The sequence below is a fragment of the Paroedura picta genome, chromosome 12 (genome assembly GCF_049243985.1).
Source record: "Paroedura picta isolate Pp20150507F chromosome 12, Ppicta_v3.0, whole genome shotgun sequence".
In the NCBI taxonomy this organism is placed as follows: domain Eukaryota; kingdom Metazoa; phylum Chordata; class Lepidosauria; order Squamata; family Gekkonidae; genus Paroedura; species Paroedura picta.
In genome coordinates this window covers 18,535,821-18,552,471 of record NC_135380.1, presented here as the reverse complement: position 1 = coordinate 18,552,471, position 16,651 = coordinate 18,535,821, and the positions used below count along the sequence as shown (strand labels likewise).

Here is a 16,651-nt window from a genome sequence, read left to right as displayed (position 1 = left end):
TCATTATCAATTAACTGCGATCTAAGGTGGCTACAAGGGGTCTCCAGGTTCAGTGGCAGTTATGAGGGAGAACCAACATCCTCCCCCCCATTATTTAGCTCTCCCTCCCCCCAGAATGCACAGTTTCCCTCTTCTCCATATTAACTTCCCAGGGGTAGGTTAGGCTGAGAGACAGTGGCTGGGCTATGACTAAGTAGAGATACCTTTCATTTCCAGCTGACAGGATTCTTGGAGGCATCTGGCCAGCCACTGTGGGAAACAAGAAGCTAGACAAGGTAGATCTCTGCTCTGAAGCAACTGGTCACATGCTCTGATGTCCCCATTGCATTTTAATGGAAATGCTTTTGCAAATTCAACCTTTTCAGCATTGCTGGTCCTCCTATGTAATTCTTGTTCCCTATACTAATTGTTCCGGAGACCGGTAAAGTACCAGGGAATTTATAAGGATACGATTGTCTTAAGACTGCTGCAGTACTTTTGGTATGCAAGATTCTGAAGTGGCTCTGAAGGGGAACAAAGAGACCAAAACACTTTCTGATGCTGTGCTAGTATGTTGGTAAGTGAAAATCCATGTGAGTATAAATGTTGTGTCATTGTTACCTTTGCACGTCGTTTGTGCAGAGTGAGAAGTGCGGATGAGATATTAAAGTGGCCACAAGTCTGTGGCAGCAGGAGGCAGTGGGGAGGAATGATGATTCCACATGGCTTGGCTCACATATCCGGGTGAGAGGAGGGGGCCCTAGTAGAGGCAGATGCCCACAGATGCCTTAGTATTGACCGTTACCTCCTGGGTGCCTAACATACATCACAAATCAGAGCATGTATGGTGTTTGGCTGCTGATGCAGGGGCTTCCTTGCAGTCTGCTGGCTGCAAGATGGCTGGATCCGCCCTTGTTGGTGCCTTTGCTCAATTTGTGTATCAATAAAGCTGTGGCCATTATCTTGCCAAACCACGTTGTGTTGAGTCTTCCTTCCATTTCTGTGAATTGCGTCCCTGCTACAGAAGCATGCCACCCAATGTATTACATTGTTCACTAAATGTTTTATTGCATTTTTAAATAAATAAAACTGGAGCTGTACTACATGTAGTAATAGAGTTCATGCCTAACCCTGATCAGGCACACCTGGGGTCAAACACAATCTTGACCCATATGGAGCCCCATAGGACTACTTTCAGGGTAAGATGGCACATGTCAAGTTCTAGTCACAAAGAGTCTAATGTTGTGGAGCTTGAACATCATCGGTGTACCAGAGTTATCCCAGTTCAAGAGCATCATATCCTCCGGGATGGTGAATTGTAAGGAAGCAAGGAGTTTTGAAATCTAAGTGAATGTAGACCAGTGGGAACCCCTCATACACCACAAAGGAAGATTAGATTAGAAGTGAAAGACATAAATAAACAGAGCCAGTGCTTAATAAAGCCTAAACAAATCTTCCCAGTGAGTAACAGTCAGGTCATCTCCATTCGACATCTATTTTTGATATACACATAAACACTGCAGAAGATTATTATTATTCCAACATGTGATTATTTCCCTTGTTCAACCCATCTGTGAAAAGTCCTTTAGCAGCAAGAACAGGAGTTTGCATTAGAGTTATCAATCAATTCCTAACAGTGCTTATCTCTAGGATTACCATGAATGCACTTTCAAAATCTGTTACTTCCTCTTAAGTATTTATCCAAGCAAACAAATGCAGATTTATTTAGAATGAGGCTAAGGGTTATGTGGCATGCAATGAGCAATACCCTGACCATTTCTGCATGAGGAATTTGCCCCTGCCCAGCCTCTCATTGTTTGCGGGTTTTAATTCAGCTTCCTCGTGATCTCAGCAGCAACCTGTGGCTGTGCAGGAGTTGGTGCGAGTTTTCAGCCTTTTTGCCTTGCGATGAGAGAAAGCGACAGAATCTGGTTCCCTTTCTTGTCATGGTGTATAATGAGGGGAAAACTGGAGCAAGCCTATCTGAAAGAAGAAATGTGTAACAGTCTTGGTAGCGGTTTGCCCATCCTCACACCCACCCTCCCATCTCTATTTCTGAATTGGATTAAAACAACAACAACAACAACAACGGTGCAGTCTGCGTTCCAAAGGGAACGCAAAATGACTTGCCCGTGTATCAACTGTCATCTTCTCTTCAAAGTGCACAGATATATATTAGCAGTGGCAAGCAACCCTATCCCTATGGTGGGAGGTCATGAATGGGGAAAGGGGAGGGGCATTTCATGAAGCAGACTTCTTCCCATTAGCATGGCATCCATGTTCTGTATTTTTATTTTGTACTGTGAACACACAAGACAAGTTCATGAATCCCCAAAAGAAATCAAGAAAAATGTTTTATTGTTGTTACTGGTCCCCATAGCAATGCAGAAGTTTCCTTTTCTAAAAATAATTAATTTGGGGACTGGGGGGGGGGACCTTGCTAGGTTACATTGATTGATAACCCAAGGCAGGTAGGTGGGGGGAACCTGTGGGTTGTCCATGCTTCTGGCTTCTCTGCCACCTCACTGAAAAGGGAAAAGCCACGATGAGCTGGCGGGATAATGCAGGAGGGGTCTCCTATTGCAAAATGGCCAAAAACGTGGTTTACAATCACACTTTTACAAGTAAGAGGCAGCGCATGTTGTCTGCCTCCATGTGGAAATGGTCCATGAGGCTTCCTCCTGACTTAATAATAATGAAAAGTAGCCACAAGAGACTGAGATTGGGTGGAGGTAGGGGTGGGATGGATGGGTCTTACTTAAATCTTTCCACATTTGCACTCCCTTCAATGGCTAGGGACAAGATCCAGGGACCTTTTCTCCAGTCAAGTAAAAATTTGTTTCAGCATTCTTAAAGTCCTGGGGAATAACAGAGGTCTTCTATTCCTGTGAATCTTGATTTTGAGGCATAATGATTTAACCCTCAACCCCAGTTTGTGTAGCTGGTTTCGATTTGTGCCATCACTCTGACTTCACACTTGGCCTCTCTGCCTCGTCAGCCTCGCTTTGCTGCACTTTCTTCCTTTGTCTGGACTATTTCTGCTCCAGAGGCTTCTTATCGCTCCTGAGGAATCCACCCCCTTTCTCCCAGACCAAACTCCTATGTCTTGTTTTCTCTTCCTTCTAGTCTATTTCCCTAGCTAGCCAATTCAATAGGGAAAGGGTTTTTTTTGGTGTGTGTTTTGATAATGGAGTTTCTTCCCTGTAAATTTCAGATTTAGTTTGCAAATTGCTTCACTTTTTAATTTGTATCGTTTGTTAATTAAATATAAAAGCCTTATGAAAAAAACTTCCGTCTTTTTATTTAGAGTGTTGGTCTGAATCTAGAGGTTGGTGTACAGAGGGTAAAGGACATCAAATGTATTTTAAGGTACCCCTAAATAAACAAGTATGTTCCATGTTGGCAAAGGTATACCTTTGCAGGTTGTGGGACATTCACATGTATAATGAATGATTTGGGAAACAAACTCTTACCCCACTAGGTTCAATTGGTTAACTGTGTTGGTGGCTATCATTGCTCCTTGGAGCAGACAAAAGGCTGCCTGCCCAAACAAAAACTCCAAAATAATGGGAAACTCTTAGCGGACTGTAACTTTGGAGTTAAAGAGCCTGCCTTAAAACAAGACCATCTAGGCTACATGCAGAGTGGACAGCAGAATGTGTGTTTACTAATTTTTTTTGTGCTTCTTGCTCTATCTGTTGCAGCACAAAATATGTGTGTGGTCCTTTTCTATTTAATAAGTTCTTTACTCTATTAAATGTTAATAGCAGTTTTTCTCTACACTGCATAGAACACTGTTCAAACATGCAAATTAAAAGTTATGTCAAGGGAAATGCTGTGGTTGATAGATTCCTATTTTCTGGAAGTGTGCAAGTGCAATAAGCCATCACCTTTGTGGGGGGAGTCACATACCTTAAGCAATGAAGCAAAGGAAGCTGGGAGTACTGTCCCATTGTGTGTGCAATTACTAAAATGATCAGTTGGTGGCAGTATGCCAAAGAAAGAGTGAGAGAGAAAAACTCCTCTGAGAGTCAGGTGACATGGGAGTGGATGGTGGAGCAGTGCAGAAACTCAAGACAGATGCCCCTGCAGGCCAAATGGAATGGCACCCAAAGAAAAGTGGGGCTATTTTGCCATACAGAGCATGGGAGAAGACACACAAGCACACACATATTTCACTTAACTGAAAGCAACTAAAACAGAAGAACAACCAAAACTAAAGAACAGTCAGCACCAAGGCATGTTTTCTTGGAAGCAAGGACCTAAGAATCCAGTGGAGCTTATTTCTCAAGTCAGTGTGGAACTATAAGTGTGCGTAGAACTGTGGCCTTAAGAAGACAAAAACTAATATTAGTGCTAATTGCACTCTTCTATTTCTTAGATTTGATGATGAAAGGATGGTGACATTCTTGGTTATTTGCACAGGCTTCCATTATGTAGCCCCAACCCTCTTTGCAATGCCGCAAAGGTAGTTTAATCTTTTCTGTCTTTTCTTAGACGGAACATCGAAAGAAATCTGCTGTCAAGCTGGCAAAGGAAACCAAAGCAAAATCACCTAGAGCAAATGTTTTTCAAATGTTTGCATATCATCATGCCATTTTTCCTGTGTTGACACATTGAGCTGGAATATCAAAAGCAGGTGAGATTACAGCGTTTGTCAAGGACCAGAGATCCAAAGCACATGTTTCACTTTCTTTCCGTTTGCAAATGAAATCACCAAAAGGGCACAGAGCTGTCAGGTTCTCTCAGCGTTTCTTTATCTGAGGCAAACAATAACACGTTTTCCTGGTTTTTCTTCCTCCTTAAAAAAACAAATAAATGCAAATCAGGCGCAGGGTTGTTTTCCCTTTCTCCTTGCCTAAAGGGTAGATAATTAATCTTGTGAACTGTAAATAACTCTCTGCTTTGGAAAATGGGAGGGACTGGGATCAGCTTTGGGAGCAGACTGGCTGGATACATGTTGTTAACTTGGGGTACAGGGAGGATGGTATGGGGACTGGAGGGGTTAGGTTTACCACCTAGGTGTTAGAGATGATTTTGAATTTCTCATTCCTACCATTAATAGTTGGAGATCCCAGTTTGGATTTTGCTTCACCCAACTACCTCTTCAACTTGTTATTTTTGCACTGGTTTCTGTTTACTCACGTTTTTCATCAATAAAACTTACTTTTAAAAAGATATTTTCCCCAACATTTCATTTTACAGTTTCACATTGGATGACACCTCCTGATTGAGTCCGCAGCACGGACGGATAAAAAATGTAACAAAAAGGCCTCAACATCATAGCCTGAAATATTCTTTTTTCCCCTCCTTCCTTTCCTCTGTTAATTCCTTTATTCTTCAAATTGATATGTGACCTCTCAAAAAAAGGCAAAAAACAAAGAAAAACCCTGGACTAGCAGCATAAAAACAAATCCAACAATTAAAATTAAAACAAACAACCCCAGTCTGGGTGGTGGTGGTGGTGTCACAGTCTAGTAACCATAAAACCAGCAGTGCCTCACAAGTGAGAACAATGTAAATATAAAAGCAAGTCAAAACTACTGTAAAAGTAGGTGAGTGCAGACCATAAAATCCATTAAAGGTATTAAAACAGTTAAAATGCCATCTAAAAAACACCAAAAAATATCAAAAACTCTAAATGATAATAAAAATAAAATACCTGTACTTAAAAACAATGCCATTTCAATCAATCAAGGTGTGTGAGGGGGAGAACGTTAGGCAGGTTACATCTCAACACCTATGTAAATCGAAATCACTTCAGTCATTTGCATTACAATGGTTCCTGTCGACTTAATTTCACACTAAGTGCCACCACTTTGTAAAGTCAAAGCATTCATCATTTATGCAGTGAGGGAAGTCGTTAGGTTGTGAGCATTCCTTAGATGCATTATTCATTAGCACTGATTCTGCCAGGAACAGCAGGAGGCTAAAACCACTTTGATTTGCCATTCAGGTTCCTTTGGTTTTGCAATTAGCTTGTGAATCTGAAGCTGGGATACAATTTTTTGTTGTTATTGTTTTCTCTAACTTTTATACATTTTTGGGGAGGGGGGGAAGACTCATTTTTCATCCCACACGTATCCTTAGGGGAACATCCCATTTTGTTTGCTTCCTTGGCACTATTTTTACACCAATTTTAGACAATATGCATATAGGAAACATCAATTGTAATGGCGATATTTCCATCAAATATGTTTATATTATTGAAGAAATGGGTGATTATAATCTCATCCCATATATTTAGAAAAAGAAGCGTGACATTGAAAACTTGAGCCAGAATTGTCAATGGAGATTTTGTCGAATTCCTCGTGATGTTTGGCTATCTTATCTTATTGTAATTATGTGGAGGAAGGGATGAATCAATCAAAACAAGTATTTGGGATGGGTCTTATCTATAGAATTAAATGCATTAACAACATTTTTAACACAGGTATATAAATGTATTATGTCCTCATGTTTGAGGTTTAGTGCATAGCTCCACAGTTATATCTTTTTCCATTTGATTCTCAAGAATATTTTCCAGTCATATTGATAGAGTTTCAATTTTTTTTTCAGGGACTGTATAAAATGCATTTAGGTGTTTGTGTGAAATCTTAGTAGTCCGGGGCATATTCAAGACCTGAAATAAGAGTGCTTCACAAACTGAGTGAAACAAAATTGAGATCTGAACTCTCTATTAAAGTTTTTTAATATATATATATATATATATATATATATATATATATATATATATATATATATATATATATATATATATATATATATATATATATATATATATATATATATGTTTGATGCTTTAGACCAGTGGTCCCCAACCTTTTTATCACCGGGGACCACTCAACGCCCGGGACCACTCAATGCCTTTTACTGAGGCCTGGTGGGGTGGGGGGTAGTTTACTCCTCTACTCTCAACCACTGCCCTAGCGCTCTCTGATTACTATGGTAATGTTTAAACATCCCTTCAAAATAAGATACAGACACGCCACAACAATGAATTGTGTTGTAAAGGGCTGGGGGGGATGAAGTAAAGGGCCGGGGGGGGGGAGAAAACGTTCTTCGGGGACCACCTCCAATTAGTCGAAGGACCACATGTGGTCCGCGGCCCACAGGTTGGGGATCGCTACTTTAGACCATGAATTTAGTTTGGCCATTGATTTGATGGTAGCAAAGACTGGAGTGTGTAATGCAGATGGTCCAGTTGGAATCCAGTTTGGGACAGAGGGGAAGTGCTATTGCTTTGTACTATGGTGTGACTTTTGTGAAAAAATGGAAGTGTGACCTCACATTGTTCTAGGAATTGCCAGAATCCCTACAGCAGGCTTTCTTAACCAGGGTTTCATGAAACCCTAGGATTTCTTGGAACGGTTTCCCATACATGTGGGAGTTAATTAATTTTCTATATATTTTAAAAATCTGTTCAATATTTATCAGGCCAGCTAGGTAATCTTGAGCCAGCCCCACTTCCCTCGCAAGATGTCTGCTGTGGGGAGAGGAAGGGAAGGCACTTGTAAGCCACTTTGAGATTCCTTTGGGTAGAGAAAAGCTGGATATAAACTCTTCTTCTTGAAGTTTACCCAGCCTTAAATTTGGACCTGAGTTTTCACTACTTGGTGACACGATGGCCATGGTGAAGAAAGCAAAAGCAAATGTCCCAGAGCACATGTTTCTTAAAATAGGCTTTACATCAGTGTCCCTCTTGTTTCTCCCTGAGAAAACCAATTGGCAGTCTTTGGAACATTGGCTGTTGGGTGAACTATTGTTCAATTCCAAGTTACACCCCCCCTTCTCTCTTTGCAGTAAACATCACTATGCCGTAACTTCATGATTCATTGCAACCAGTACAGAAGATATAAATCACCTTTGGCAGTTCCTTGACTGAGGAGGGGTAGGGGTGGGGGCAAGTCTTTCTCCATTTACTGTAATGAACATGCATGCTTGGAAGTGATTAAAAAGAATGTAAGCAGCAGCTGCCACAGATAGACTTTCAGAGATAAATTAATTAAAATGCTAGTTAGGAATGACTTTCTCATTATTTGAGCTAATCATGAGACCTGGTTTCTCTCAGGCTACCAAAGAGAGTAACTTTGATTATTCAATCAAACTTCTATGAAGGTTTGCTGAGTGGAAAGTGAATACATGCGAGTTGGTTTAAGTAAAAGAATGAAAAAGACGCCATATGACTTCATGCGTTATGTTTTCCTAAATGGAAATTAATCTCTGTATATTATGGAAACTACACAAAAATATATAGTAACATATGGGTAATGCTTCTGCAGTGAGCAAGCACCTCACTAAATTGATAGATGACACAACTGGCAAGTCCATGTGCTCAAACTCTATATTATTGATAGTGAGTGTTGCATTTAATGCGACAGAACATAACTGGCGTTCATACGGTTTACATGTGACATAATTTTTGCAGTCCACCAAAGATGTTATAAACACATGCCTGATAATCCTACAAACAGAATCCTATAAACATAATCCCACAAATGTAGTACTGTAGTATTTAAGTGTGGCTAAGGTGGCTATATAGCTTCCATGGCAGAATATCTGTTTTAAATGAAGGCTGAGGTTCAACCCCCACCCCCACCCCGATCTCCAGCTAAAGAACCTTAGGTAGTAGGTGACATGAAAGACTTCCACTTGAGACCTGGGACAGCCAGTCAGAATGGATGGATATCACATTGATAGACCAAGTGACTGATGCAGAGGAATCAGCTTCATGCGTTCAACTCACTGCATGTGTTCAAAGCAGAACATAAGCTTCATATACACCCAGTCCCAATTTCAATCCTGGCATGAACAAGATTTCAGCCGCAAAGAGTGCCATGACTCCTAAAGGCAACCCGTTGAACAGCCACAAATAGGTCAAAAGAGCAAATGGAAAATGGACTCCCTGTAATTTATTGATGAACGGGACACGAGCCAACCCAACATGAGCATCCAACATTCCCGAACCAAAATGAAGTATTAGGTAAATGACTGAGCCCATCTGCACTATTGTGGATATGCTGGATGGAGATAGAATCCTGCAAGAAGCCACAGGGGAGTTCTGAGGGGCTCAATATTAGTGGGATCAAGGATAGATGGAATTTAAAACCAATCTTTGGATCAGATTAAAAATAGAACATGAGATACCTTATTGGAACATCTTCTTGGGAATTCAAAACTTGGGAAAACACTATTAAAGTTTGTGACAGAAGTGCAAAGCGTGAGTTGATCTTTCACAGCAGAATTCTAAATTGAATTATAACCTTCTAAATCAACTGAAGAAAATAAGAAGGGTGTAATTCTAACTAGGATCCAGTAGCTATCAATGCTCTGATGGCCTATTACATTGTCCCAGGGTAGACTGCCAAAATTGAAGGCTTGGTGGGGTTAGGGGTGGGTGGTGGGTGGGGAGGGGTAGGGGAAGTTTTTTTTTTTTAATTAATGTATTATTGTCAATTATATTGTATTTTAATGAACGTTGTTAGCTGCTGTGAGCCATCTGACTAGGAGTGGTGGCCTAGAAGTCAAATAAATACAAAAAATATGTGGCAGATTTGATAAGAAGTGAGCTATGACTCACGAAAGCTCAAACCCTGCCACAGATTTTGTTAGACTTTAAAATATTACCGGACTCTTGCTCTTTTCTACCGCTACAGACAGACTAATATGGCTACTCATCTTGATAGGATTTTGGGGGTATGTGTAACAATTTTATTCAGATTCCTTTGAATAAGAAAAGAACACCCTTTATGCACATTTAAATTCATCATCATTTATTTCCACTGGTTTTACTGGGAAACTTTAACATTTTTTGTTTCCCAAAAAAATAGAATATTTAAGGGTTATAATTCTCGATGCCAAATTCCATGCAAACACGAAAAAGAAAACATCACCATTTTCATACATATCTATTCAGTTGCTCCTCTTGGTATCTCTCCTGTTGCCTAGGAAACTGAAAGCCATAAGAATAGTTAGACCCACATGTTAAAATTAAATAATAATCAGATTAGTTACATTGACGGCATTAAAGAATGATTCTGTATCCCTTTGTTAGTCTATGATGCTGTCCTTCTAACTAGATCTCCTGTGGGTCTGCATAGACTGCTAAAGGTGCTTGGGACTATTGCACTGGAGAGGAATTGGCATTGGCCATACACCGAAAAATCTAATGTTGTGGCCTTTTCAAGTGCTTGGCCCAAGCAGCTCAGCTGGAAACTGAATAATTAGCCAGTGGAGCAAGTGTCCCAGCTTTGTTATTTGAGTAACGATATATATATTTTTTTCAATTCCTTGGAAAGCTCACAAAGCTTGTGCTCTGTTTTCAGTGACCAGTTCCTTGGTCAGAATTTTTCATCTGCTGGGCATCTGCATCTATTCAGATCTTTAGGGCTAAAGTTCTGTTTCAGCATTCATCTGGCATTTGGATTATTGGAGTTGATAGTTCTGTTTGATGTTGTGATGGAACTGGCCTGTTTTTACCTCACAAGCCCTGTTCTGCCTCGCCCACTCCCTTTCCCGGCTGGTTGCCACCACCTGCTCATAGTACAGGACCATCAGCAGGGAGGACCAGGACTCCTAGCCGTCCCTTTCACTCATGAGGCCTCATCTTTGTGTCTCCCATTGCCCTGGGACATGAGCACTGTGGGGATAATTTACTGCAAGGTATGCCCCTCCAAAGGAGTAGCTGCTTTCCAAGCTCCCACCCCTGACCCTGGGTCTTCCCTTTACGCTGGGCTAGTGTTTCTGGGACAGGGGAGCTTGATGTGGTCAGAGACCAGGGCCAGCTTCAAATTTATGACAGATTTATTTAAATGAATAAGATTCATAACCAAATCTTTAGCACAGCACAGAGTTGAGCACAGGAGACAAAAGAAATTGGATGAAACACAGTCCTTTTGTTCATCTGCTAAAATATACTGTGTCTGCTGTTAAATACAGGGTTGGTGTTTTTACTTAAGGAGTTCCCCAGATCTGTTGGTGTTGTCAGCTGGTAGCAACATGGGTCAAAAGGGATACTCACCTCTTCTCCTAAAAGCAACTTCCATGGTCAGCAGGTGAAACAAGACCCCTTATTCCTGGGGTCAGCAGCAGATATACCTCCCTGCCCTCTTCCACAGGCAGATCCTTTCTCCTAGGAAATGTTGGGAAGAAGTCACCCCCCCCCTCCAGGTGCCTGCTCCCAGGCTAGCATATGAAAGGAGGAGAGCAAGTGATTAATCACCCCTCTCTCCTCTCTACAGCACAGAAGAAAAAACCTGTGTCTTTTGAAATAACCAAGGGAGTGGGCATTTTGCCACAGATGTTTTGAGGATTTTTTTTTAAATCAATAGTGTTCTTTGTTGCATTGCCTCTGTTTCTCTGAATGGAACTGTGCTTTTGATTAGTGGAATGTCAAGCTTGGGTTTTATGAGGTATTCGTTTATTTACTTTTTATGGTTAGACCTTTATGTTTTACATTGATAGTCCAATAGCGAATCCAAATTTGCTTTTTTGTAGAGCAAGCATTAAAAGGTCCTGAAGAATTCTGAAAATATTTGGGGATATACCTAAATGCTTGGGGATAACCATTTTAAGGATACCAAGGCTGTTTTTTTTAGACAATTATTTTTTTCTGTGTCAGAGTCTTTTTGCCAGGTTTTGGTACCAGCTTGCCGGTTTGGCTTGGCTTTGAGTCTCTCATTGGAAATAGGTTCTGTTGGCCTTGGAAAAGCATCCCTTGCCTCAGTTGGTTTGGCTTGGATTCTCTGATTTAACATTGGTTGTGTTGGGCTTACCACACTGTCCAGTGGTTCTGCTGGGATTCTCTGGTTTCACATTGATTCTGTTGGGATTGATGGTTTGATTTGAATTGGGAAGCTTTTGACCAATGGTTTCTTGCTCTTGCATGTTTTGCTATTGATTTCTTTGCCCTGGGGAAAGCACGGATTCCCCTCCTATAGATAGTAGGATACCAGGGGCAACATATTCCGTTGCTCATAGAATTTGGCTTATTGAAACTTGGGGTCCTTAGTGGACTGGCAAAATTAATTTCCCTGTAAATTTGGTGTCACTTGCTTGAAAAAACCACTCAAGCCCCCTGGAAAGTCTTCCCATAAGGAATAAGGGACTCAAATCATTTCAGACTCAAAAGAAGAAGACCAGTCCCATACTGGGGACCCATAAGATCTAGAATAATGGTATTTATCCCATTTCTTAAGTATGAGTCTGTAAAATACCATTTTTTCAAGTGTACACTCCTAAAAATATCTCACTCTGCATTCTTACAACATAACAACAGTATTAAAGCAAATAAGCATCAATTGAAGCATGATAGGGTCAAACTGGAGGTCTGCTATGGCGTTACACACGTTCTAGAAGGGGGAATGATACTTTGGGCTGAAATTTGTGAATTCTTTGAACTGTACAAGCACACTCAGTGAATAATGCCTGATCAGATATAGCAGTTAAGTTGACTCAGCCATGACAGACCAAAAAGTAAAAACAATTATTGAAGATGGGCTTATATAACTCATCTGCATCTAATTGTGTTCCTTGAATCTAAGTTCTCATTAGTTGTGGAACCTGCTGGCTGTACACATTAGGAAGCTAAAGAGCCATTGCAATGTCCTTCCGCAGGCTATAGAAGGCTGAACTGAATGAGGTTTATTTTTTCCTCTTTTCTTTGAAGACACTTCAGGGACTTTGATGCCATAAATAGCAGTAGCATAAGCATTTTTGCCTTTTGATGAGCCCATTCACAAATGCTTGGCCAGCTGGGAACTGTCATGTGGTGGGGAGAACAAAGACCATACTTGGAGCTATTATAGACCTGAAATTTCTTTTGTTTTGACTGCTTTTTTTTGTTTGGTTTTGGATCGTAATAACTATGAAAATGCGGTGTTTTTCAATTATCATAATCTGTATGAAAATTAAATGAATTCCCCATTTACACAGCCCCTGACAACCCCTCTCCCACGCTATTCTTTTGCCTCGCTCTGGTTTCTTTTGCTATTGCAGCTTCTACCTCTGTTGGCTTAACTTTCACAAGACAGACAGCATTTGCCTAATAAAATGCATGGAGAGAACACAATGTTCCATAGAGAAAGAGAGAGAGAGAGAGAGAGAGAGGCTCTGGGATTTCTTGACTGACAGCAAGATTGCATATATGTGTGAGGTACTCCAATCCCCAAACCTATCCAGGGGAACTTTGCCTTCTTCTCTGGCAGAACAAAGTTTTAGCCCAGTGGCATGTGTTGAGACCAACAAAGTTTTATTCAAAGTATAAGAAGTGTGAATGCACATGAAAGCTTATAGCTTGGATAAAACTTGGTTGGTCTTAAAGGTGCGACTGAACTAAAACTTTGTTCTGCTGCTTCAGACCCACACAGCATCCCACCTGAGTCTGTTTCTCTCTGACAATTCCTACCCTGCTGTGCCAATCTTCCCCATGCTGCTCTCCAAATCTTATCCACTGTCTGAGCAAATTTACCTCAAGATCCTGCTGGTGCTGCTGCCTGCTGGTCCAAATGCCTTACCCTCCTGGAAGCGAAAGGAAGAAAAAGAAGCTGGCCTGCACAAATCTACCCACAAGTATTTTGAACAATTAACATTTCGATTACTAGCAATAAAAAAGACCAGAAAAGGGGGAGGACGAATTCATGATAAAAAGAGATGAAAATATTTGACAGCCTTAAAGGTAAAGTTAAGGTATCCCCTGTGCAAGCACCAAATCATGTCTGACCCTTGGGGTGATGCCTTCTTGGCAGACTCAATACAGGGTGGTTTGCCAGTGCCTTCCCCAGTCATTACCGTTTTACCCCCAGCAAGCTGGGTACACATTTTACGAACCCCGGAAGGATGGAAGGCTGAGTCAACCTTGAGCCGGCTGCTGGGATCAAACTCCCAGCCTTATGGTCAGAGCTTCAGACAGCATGTTGCCTGCCTTACCACCCTGCGCCACAAGAGGCCTTAGTCAAATTCAAATAAGACTCTATTCACTGCATAAGACTTTATTGATTGAAGAAAAGGCTGGCAATCCAAAACTGGAAGATCTGATCTATTTAAGCCACAAGTTGCCATCCTCCAACCCCACAAATCCAACAATTCAGTTTGTGCATATAGGCAGTGATAATATATGTCTTATGGTCTCCTCGATATCACATCCTCTGCCCATGTCTTCAGCATCAAAGTGATGGGCCAAACTACTCTATGTTTGCCAGGGAAACAGAATGCTGATCCCAATTTCCATCATGTTGTCTTTGGACACTTCAAACATATGATTGGCTATGGTCAGGAGAAGGAACACTGAAGGAGATGGGTTACTAGTTGACCAAACAATAATCCTTGCATAAGCTTTCAGTATCTTGACTGAGTGACTTTCTTTCCTGAATGCAAGTTGCATTGAAGCGATTATTCTCAAAGGTAGATCTAAGAATAGAACTATTGTTATTTCTTTCATTTCAATTAATCAAAGAATTTCTAGGCCAATTTTGAATTTTTAAAAAATCGAAGGCTGCTCAAGAAATGCAAAAACCACACAGAAGTCAAGAAAACACTAATAAAACAGGAAAAATATGATATAAACACATGAAGCTACCTTATGCTGAGTCAGATCAGGCTTGCCCACCCTGGCAGCAATTCTCTGATCTGAGTTCTGCAGCTTTTTCATATCATCTACTAGTTAATTGTTTAGGATGGAGATGCTGTGACCTTCTACATATAAGTCTGATGCTATTCTACTGAGGCATAGCGACTCCTCTACGTTTGGAGAGGAATCAAGTTTGGAGAGGGGATGTGCATAATTGAGGGAGCCAGACCTAGGGCAATAATTAAATTAGCCAACTCTAGCTTGGGAAATTCTTGGAGATTTGGCAACAGTGCTTGAGGAGAGCTAGAAGTGTCAGTTCTGGACTGGAAAATTCATGGAGAGTTGAGGGGTGGAGCCTGTGGAGGGTGGATTATGGAACATTGGCAGAGTTTAAATATGCAAGCAGGATTGCAGCCTCAAGCTGCTTAAAAGAATAAAAGAGTTTTTTTAGAAGAGAAACAACTTTGTAAAAAAGAGGAGAGAGAGAAAGAAAGCGAGAGAGAGAGAGAGAGAGCGCTAATTGTTCGGCTCTTTCATTCTGTTTTGTTTGTTCTGAAGGCAAGCAGGGAGGAAGTATGGTGAAAGGAGCAGGAAATCTACAAATGGGACTAGCAGGACAGAAAAGGAGATTATTTTGGGGGGAAAACCTGGAAGTTCCTAATCTATGCTAAATACACATCTCCTTCAATGCCCCCTGCAGGACATTCATTATATTCTTTGCAATTATGCACATTGCAGATTTTGCCCAAGTTTCACCTGGATGTTGGTAACTCCAGAAATAACGACCCACTCAGTTGCTCACAAGGACCTTTTACGCATTAGACGTTTCATGCCAGGCTGCAGGGTGGAGTTTTAGTTGCAGCAGGTTGCCCCACCTCTTCCTGCACCTACATGGGGGAGCATTTGGCCTGGTGCACCTCATCTGTCCCTGATTCGTGCTCCTGCACAGGAGCTGGGGCAGTGAAGTTCCCAGTGCATAAATGGTCAAGGGCATGCTGTCATTTATAGGGCTCTTTTTTGTGGGAGAAATCCCTTTGCCAGTTGAAAAGGATTTTAATAGGAAGGGAGGAAGATATTTAATTATTATCATGGCACAGAATTCTCCTCCCAGAATGTAGGCCTTCAAGGGTGTGTGTGTGATAACAAATAAAATAAAAGCATGCCTCATTAATCATAACCAGTGAGTGGACTTAAAATAAAACATTCAATGGCTTTGATTCATTAGGCAGTGATGACTGGAGCAACTGTAAATAAGCCCAGTTCATGCAGATGGAATGTCAAGCAGCTGCCAAGACTCGTCTGCCCAGCCCGGCCAAAGGACTCACTGACAGACACTTCATCAGTTCGACACGGAGTAGTATGAGGCATGTAGCTTTATCTCACAAGCCTTTTATCCCTCGTAGTACATCAAATACAGTGGGGTAACACACTCCCTCCTTAGTATCGCGAGCGCAAGCCTTGAATAGTCCTCTTCATCCTTTGAACCAGCTTTCTAAACAGTGTCACAGACATTGTTTTTGTGCTGTCATTGAGAGCTAAATACTTCAAAGGGTAATTCAGGCACTGTGGCTTTTCGTTTTTCGGAAGGATGGCATATCCAATAGCCTTTTCAGCTGTCCTCAAACAAAAAAGCACAGATGACACATTTTAGTGCCACGGTAGACAACCTGTGGTCCTCCAGATGTCCCTGGACTACAATTCCCATGAGCCCCTGCCAGAAAACACTGGTAGGGGCTCATGGGAAGTGTAGTCCAAGGACATCTGGAGGACCACAGGTTGACTACCCCTGTTTTAGTGGACAAGTTTCCCCCTTACGAAACTTTTGCTGGGTAGGGGTGAGTGACCATTCCCGATATAATGTCTTTCCAGGGGTGCTGATGGGTTTTGTCAACAGGTTCAGTTCTCTGTTGTTGCTTCTGTAGTTTCTCTTTCGTTTTCATTTTCACTTTCATTCCGCCTCTCTCCCTGGGACCCAAGGCAAATGACAAACATAATGTAAAACAAAAACAAAAAACCTTTTCTGCCATTCAGTGAGAGGATAGCAAAATACAAAAACATTTTTCTTTGTCTTGTGTACTCAGGCCGTATGGTTTTGAGACACAATCT

General features: G+C 41.3%; 1 long non-coding RNA gene across 1 annotated transcript; it reads left to right on the top strand.

The window, feature by feature from the left end:
- Window positions 1-256: 256 nt before the first annotated feature.
- Window positions 257-7,913, top strand: LOC143821310 (uncharacterized). The gene is made up of 3 exons (XR_013225765.1): window positions 257-556; window positions 4,477-4,618; window positions 7,783-7,913. It is a non-coding gene; the product is annotated as an uncharacterized LOC143821310 (long non-coding RNA).
- Window positions 7,914-16,651: the final 8,738 nt, after the last annotated feature.